The sequence below is a fragment of the Crassostrea angulata genome, chromosome 5, assembly GCF_025612915.1.
Source record: "Crassostrea angulata isolate pt1a10 chromosome 5, ASM2561291v2, whole genome shotgun sequence".
Taxonomy (NCBI): domain Eukaryota; kingdom Metazoa; phylum Mollusca; class Bivalvia; order Ostreida; family Ostreidae; genus Magallana; species Magallana angulata.
In genome coordinates this window covers 20,991,063-20,999,092 of record NC_069115.1, presented here as the reverse complement: position 1 = coordinate 20,999,092, position 8,030 = coordinate 20,991,063, and positions in this window count along the sequence as shown.

The following is an 8,030-nucleotide window of genomic DNA, read 5'->3' as shown; positions in this document are numbered from 1 at the left end:
CATTTCATACATTACATCTAAAGGAGTGGTCGCTTCGCGTCCCAGCATGAGCATATTTGGTGAAAAACTAGTGGTCTCGTGCTCAGTAGAACGATAGGCCATAAGTATGTAAGGAAGGTGCAGATCCCAATCACGTTGGTTTTCTTGTACATAAGTGCTTAGCATGGAGAGCAACGTGCGGTTAAAACGCTCCACCATCCCGTCGGATTTTGGGTGGTAGGGTGTTGTACGGGTTTTCTTGATCCCTAACAGCCGACACATCTCTAGGAAGAGTTTGCTCTCATATTGCCTTCCTTGGTCCGAATGAATGATGAAGGGGATACCAAACCTTACTAAAACTTCCTCAACAATAGTGCGACCAATTGTCTCAGCTTCCATATTTGGCAGAGCAAATGCCTCTGTCCACTTTGTGAAGTAGTCAGACACAACCAAAATGTGGCGATTGCCTCTATCAGTCTCAGGAAGCTCACATAATATATCGGTCGCAATTCTTTCCATTGGCACACCTGATCCAGTAATCTGCATTGGTGCTCTATGTTTAGGACTTGGATTTTTACGCCTAGTGCATTTGTCACAACCTGTAACATACTGATATACGTCCTTCTGAAGTCCTGGCCAGTAATACCTTTGGCGTATCTTAGCCAACGTTTTTGTCACTCCTAAGTGCCCTGAGGTCTGATTGTCGTGACACATTTCCAAGACGCGTCTGCGCTCTTGGTCAGGTATAATGGCTTGATGAGTTTCTTTATTTAAGGGGAGCACAGACCACTTGCGCATTAACAGACCATCTTTCATAACGAGTCTAGAAAATTGATTCCACAGAGACTTTACTACATAGCCATACCTAGAGATATCACCGTATTTTGGGCGCTCACCTTTTCCGACCCAATCTTTTACAAGCTTAATGTCTCTATTCTGCTCTTGAGCTTCCTGCAGACAACTATCAATCTGGTCGCTTTTCACCTCTGATTTCTGCACAGTTCTCACCGAGGATTCAATTGTCAGTGTATGGTTTTCTGAAGAAGGGTCAAAACCACACTGAGTGCATGGCACTCTACTTAACGCATCCGCATTTCCATGCTTTTTACCGGGTCTATGTTTTATTTCTATATCGTAAGTACTAATGACTTCCAGCCACCTGGCTAACTGACCCTCCGGGTTTTTAAACCTTAAAAGCCATTTCAATGATCCATGATCTGTGCGGAGGAGAAACCTTTTACCATAAAGATAATGGCGGTAGTGCTTCACAAAGTGAACGACGGCTAATAGTTCCTTCCTGGTCACACAATATTTTCTCTCTGACTTTGTCAAGGTACGGCTAGCATATGCTATAACGCGTTCTGTACCATCAATGTTTTGAGACAAAACGGCACCTATTGCCTCGTTGCTAGCATCCGTATCTAATACAAATGGTTTTGTAATATCCGGAAGGGCTAGAATTGGCGCTGTTATAAGTTTATTGCGCAAAACCTCGAACGCTTCTTGTGCCTCTTTATTCCAAAGAAATTTCCTACCTTTCTCTGTGAGTCGATGCAGTGGTTTTGCAACTGCGGCAAAATTCTGTATAAAACGCCTATAATAACTACAAAGACCTAAGAAAGATCTTAATTCAGTTACAGTAGCCGGAACTGGCCACTCAGCCACTGCTCTCACTTTCTCTGGATCCGTCGAAATGCCATCCTTTGATATAATATGTCCGAGATAGGATACCCTTGTAGCAAACAAATTACATTTCTTTGCCTTTAATTTTAGACCGGCCTGGTGCAATCTTTGAAAAACGTGTTGTAGGTTTTCCATCATATTTTCAAATGATTTGCCCACAACAATAATGTCATCAAGGTATACGAGACATTTATCCCACTGGAGTCCTGCAAGCACGGTTTCCATGAGTCTCTCAAACGTAGCAGGCGCACAGCACAAGCCAAAAGGCATTACCTTAAACTGATATAACCCTTGACGAGTTACGAATGCAGTTTTAGGCTTATCGCTCTCCTCCATGCTAACTTGCCAGTATCCGCTGTTTAGATCAAGGGTAGAAAACATCTCGTGTCCTGACAAATGATCAAACGCCTCGTCAATTTTTGGCAGAGGATAAGCGTCCTTTATGGTTATATCATTCAGTCGACGGTAGTCTACACAAAAGCGCATTGAACCGTCTTTCTTGCGTACTAGAACTACTGGCGATGCCCAGGGACTGTTTGAGGGTTCTATTACATTTTTCTCGAGCATTTCCTTTACTTGGGCATCAACCTCTTGGGTCAAATGAATAGGAATTCTCCTAGGAGCTTGCTTAATGGGTTGTTTGGCCTGTTCTGTGTTGATCTTGTGGCGCACTACATTTGTCTGTCCTAAATCGTAGTTAGAAGCTGCTAATAAATAATGATTTCTGCGCAGAAACTCCTCAACCTTTGACACTTGTTCAGGCAAGAGGTTACTTATACTTCGATCTAGCAAATCTTTTAAATCACTGTGCAGTTCTCCACTTGACTGCTCAGCAAAAGTTGTCAAATTTAGATTTTCCTCAACTGCGGTCATTTTACCTATCAAAGTTCCTCGGTAAATCTTCTGCACATCATCTGTGACGTTCATCAGCCGAAGAGGAACCTTATCATTACCTTTCACAAGAGTGCGACCTACCAGTGCACGCCCTGATTCTAAAAATTTAGGTTCTGGTTCTACCAGATAGTCCGCTCTTCCGTAATTATTCTTTCCTGTCACACTGGCAGGAATAACAATCTCACTTCTTGGTGGAATGCAAATGTCATCTGCTGCCGTAACCCTGTAACATCCTAATGTGCCTTCCCAGGAAAATGCACATTCTTCATCATTCAATCGAAGCGAACTCGCCTGCAGATCTATATTTCCATTACATTTCCTAAGAAAGTCAAGCCCAATGATTCCGTCAACAGATATATCTGCAACAATTGCGTCTAAAACTTGACTCGATTTCCCAATCTGAAAAGAAAATGTGCCTTTGCCATAGTGAGACACCACAGAACCACTTGCATTTAATATTCGCTGCGCACTCTCTGTTAACTCGGGTCTTTCCTCATTTTGCAATTTGTCATAAAATCTCCTTGAAACAAGAGTAAGAGATGCCCCGGTATCAATCAACAATTTTGCACTGCTCCCATTCAAATTTCCCTGAACAAATATTCCAGCTTCATCGCATAAATTGTTTGCACCAACTTGACCTTTGATATAATTTCTCTTTCTTTTGCGCCTACTGCGGATCTGACATGCGCTTCCGTTATCTTTCTTTGTTGAATTGCCCCTTTTCTCTTTTTCCTTATCTCTGTTCTTCAATTTTGGGCAATTCTTTCTAATGTGCCCCTCCTCATGACAGTAGTAGCATTTCACACTGTTACTTCTTCGCCCTCTTTGATGATTTTGATAATTACTCTGAAAAGGTTCTCTGTTAAAGTTAGTATGTCTCTGAACCTGTTTCTCCAAGTTTTCTAGTTTGTTTTGCATTTTCTGCATCAACGCATATAAATCATCAGAATTTGCAGTCTCCGCAGGCGCTTGTTCATGAGAATCAAATGCACGAATGTGGCTTCTTTTCTCTGTCTTGTAGTAAGCGTCGAGCTCTACTGCCAAGCGTATAGCTTCATTAAGACTCTGAGGCCGACTCCTTTATGCGCAGTCTCATATCGGAGTCAATCAAGCCATCTATGAAAGCTTCTTTACCAAGGGTTTCTCTTACTTCGGCCGGTGCTGAAGGATAGGCAAGATATGTTAATCTTCGCACCGCTTGGCCTAACTCGGACAATGTTTCTGATGCGCGTTGCCGCCTTTCTTTTAGTTGTGCACGGTATAACTCTGTTTGATTAGGTGGCGCAAACCTCTCCTCAAGCGCTTTGATTAGCAAGTCATACTGTTGTCCGGTTTCTGAAGACACGTTTCCTAATATCCCTTGTGCCGCTCCTCTTAACGACACAGCTAAGTATAAACCCTTTTCCTTATAATTCCAGTTATTAAGAGACGCACACGCATCAAAATGGGATTTATAATCTAACCATGAATGAGTCCCATCAAACGTTGCAGGCTTAATATTACATTTGGCCGTAGTCTTTTTATCGTGGTCTCTCTTTTCCTTATGATCATCCTCAATGCGGTCTATCCGTCGAGGTAATGCGCTCTCTGCATCAGCGTTTACTTCCAACCTCTCTGCCCGTTCTAACGGCCTGTGTGCATGCGCTGGTGTTTGATGTAGCGCATCCGCCGTTACATGATCAAGCGCATTAGCTCTTAGTGGATGCGCATCACTGTGGTTAATGGCACTTTCCAAGTATTGCGTATTTGCTACATGGTTCGCAGGCCCCCTCTTCTTTTGCGCTCCGGTTTTCCTTAGAGTTACTCCATCCGAATTTCCAATGATCGCCGGACTATCAGATTGTCTTATGCCAAGCGAAACTACTGTATCCTCGGCAGCTGGCGAATGCGCATCGTGATAACTACCATTTGCGCTTGCCATTGTCGCAATACCCGAGTCGCGCACTCGCGTATTAGCAATCGGAGTTGACCGATTTTGTATTTCTAAGCGTAATCGCTCGCAGCTCTCTTCCAGAAAAGAAATCTCTTCATCTATCATTCTATCCATGATAACTGATTACAAATTTAACTGAAATTTACAATATGAATCAATTCGCCGAATCCCACCGCTGCCACCAAATTTATGTAACGTTTTTGAGTTCGTTTTAATTCGGCTGCTCTTCTTGAGCTATGATAAATATAATCAATTTTCTCAATCACAAATTTAAATCAACAATATGTACACAATCCCTTTCTTCTCTCTGGAGCGCGCGCGCCTTTCTATTGCGCTCTTATGTATTACCGCACTATAAAAGCGCGCAACCCCAAATAAACTATAGGTAATGCCAAGTCGACTATCTTATAGATACAAAGCTTTATTTTCAGGTCTCGAAAGCCTTATTCAGGCACGTAAGACCTAGCTTTTACTATTACCTTATTTCCCTCGATGTTAACCAGTCGACTTCAACTCCAAGACTGACTCTCAACGTTCTACCTCCGCTTTATATACCCTTCTGTCACGTGACAAAAGACACAGAGAACAGTACGGAGTTCAGAACAGGAAGTCATAAAACATACTCTAGAGAACAGAAAGGGATTATTGATTTTCATTTACTACTTCCGCTTCAGTACTCTGCTCTTTATAAATTTGTCAAAGGATGCGAATGCAGTTGATGTTGTGGTGTCCATTACGGTAGAAGTGCAAGATAATATCGAAGAACGTAGGGTCACGATAAAGACAACTGGTAGTCCATCTCGGTCATAGGTTGGTTCACTTTCTGCTTTATAGCATTGCTAGTCGAGAAGCTTAAGTTTGATGTTTCCTCAGTGTTACTTTGGACGTTACAAACAGATGTCCTCCGACACAGCCATGTTTTGGTCTCCTCGCTCAAATAGAGTTGAGCATGAAGTGCAGCGAAACACTAATCCCGAGTGGACTGCAGTCATGTGCCGCTAGCAATGACCTTGCTGGGTTAGTTCTCTCCTTTCAGTGCATAGTCCTTACTTGAAACGTTGAACCTATAAAAAATATATGTATTAACAGGGGTACTCAGAGTCCCACTACGTAATTGAATATATTTCCAAGCCCCATGTTATAAACTTTGTCAATTCATTCCTTTATAGGGTTTTAACAGATTATAGTGTACAATTTAAATTTTGTCTTTGTTTTCTTTATTTTGTAAACTACGTCGTTGATCCTTTATAGAATCATGTAAGTCCCTTTTTAAATGACATTGGAGATTCCAACTTATTGACAAAATGGATATAATAACACATCAACTTGTCAAGTCTCTTTCAGTATACCCATTGAAATTTATTGTAGAATTGTACTCCTTTAGCATTTTCTCAGTGGCTAAACTGATTTTACCCCTAAAGAACATATGGATGTATAAATTTAAAATGCAACTGATTTGTAATCGTGGAAATACATTTGAAAATGGACAGAAGAAACACAGTCTTAGTAACACTAGCCTACCCAGTGATGGTAAGAAAACCGGTATATTTATAGTCCCTGTAATAGTTACCTTGAAGAAAGTTTCTAGGTCAAGGGTCAATATCATATTAGCTACATTTATTTGAGATGATCCCCATTGCAACAATGATATTAATAAGTGATGCTTCATCCCGGTGAGCATAGTAATTACATGTACATATTTTAAAGTTTTCTTTGAGATACTTACATTGTCTTGGGGTTCTTTGATTCTTCGCTTTGGTTTAGGTATAACGGACATGTCCAGCTTACTTTCAACATCTCATATTTGTGTGTTAAAGAGCTAGAGCCACGAAGCATCAAAATGTGCCTTAAAATTTTCACAAAACTCAAGCTTGAAACAATACAAATTGTAATTACTTATAATGTAGGGCACAATATTCTGCTTCTATGCATATGGATTTTTTTCACTTCGGCCCCACCGTTTAGCACATGCGCATCATCAAACATACTATGATCGTTAAAAATAGATGAAAATTGTAGATTTTACTGCAGTATTTCCCAAATTTGAATGTGGCCACACTTGAGTACCTCTTTGAAACTTTTAAAACTGAGAGTTATTGTATAAATGCTTCCGCCTGCAAAATTTCGTAGAGGTACTCAAGTGTGGCCAATGTGTATTTTACAAATTTTGAAAATTTTAATAACAGAAAATAACACTGACCACTCTATTTTATGGTAATTATTTGCTTCCTTTTTATTGAAAAGGCAGAATTTAATTAATAATGATAAAGAATTATTTGTGATTATTTACAAAATCATAATTTTATTAAATATTTGAGGAAGAAATACATATAATCTGGACTTTAACATGTTTTATCTAGTAATTTTATACTGTGTATTCATGCTTACATCGTGCATCATCAATGACGTCATAGTTTGACGTTTGCGACGTCAGTTGAATCTGTACATGGAATCATGAGTTCTTTCAGTATTTTGCTAATAGAATTGACCAGTAAAGTATGCATTTTTAAAAAGCATTATTTCTATGTACCACGGTATTATTCAATTGCAGTAGAATATGAGATACATGAACATTGCTATAAACAGAAAAAAAATTAATTGGCAAAGTTAACTTTGTACGTACGTAAGTAAATATATATTCCTATACCTTTATGTAGAATAAGCGATAGCATGTATACGTAGCTAGTTGTGGTTTTTTTGTCAAACGGTGAAATGCATTAAACGAAAGGAAAGATGCAAGAGATTTTTTTCACACAAGTCCGTGTTCCTAAATACCGCGAGAGAAAGATAGTCGACATCACATGAAAACATGTACATATATGATAAACTTAATTTATTCCGTCAAAAAACTTGATTATTTAATTCCTAAGTACAGCTGTAATTGAATATTAAGCCAATCGTCCCTTGCATAAAAACATTTTGCCAATGCATACGTCTTTTCTTTATCAGCCACCTGTTGATCAGTGTTGATTTGTCGCGTGGTCATTGTATTTCCGGTGAACCGTTACATGCAGTTACACTCCTTTCTTAAAAGATCGATTGTGTCCGTTTCGATGAAGACGGCTTTTGGTATACACAGCTTAGAATACATTATCAGCATGTGCTCTATATAGAAGTCTTATCTTAATTGCGATGTCTTTGTTGATAATTTGTCCAATAAAATAAAAAATCACCCTAAATGTGTGTACATCGGTGACTTACTTTTGCCTATAAAATTCTCAATTGAAATCATCTTTGATTATTTTATGCGTATTAAATCTAATTAAAGTTTTTCTTTTATGGAATAAAGAAAAAAATCAGATTGCCGGGCCCTTTCTTTAAAAAAAAAAACAACGATGAGTACAGAGAGATTTAAAACAGTATTTGTTTCCATTCAACCCCCCTCCCTTCCCTACCCTCTGAAAAAATCGATTTACGGCCGAGTTCACTACAAATCTATAGATATGATAACACAAATTCTACAGGCTTGCTATGAACTCGACTTTTCAAGACAATTTTACAACATTATTTATATGCTATGATCTTAATTCTCAAGACATTT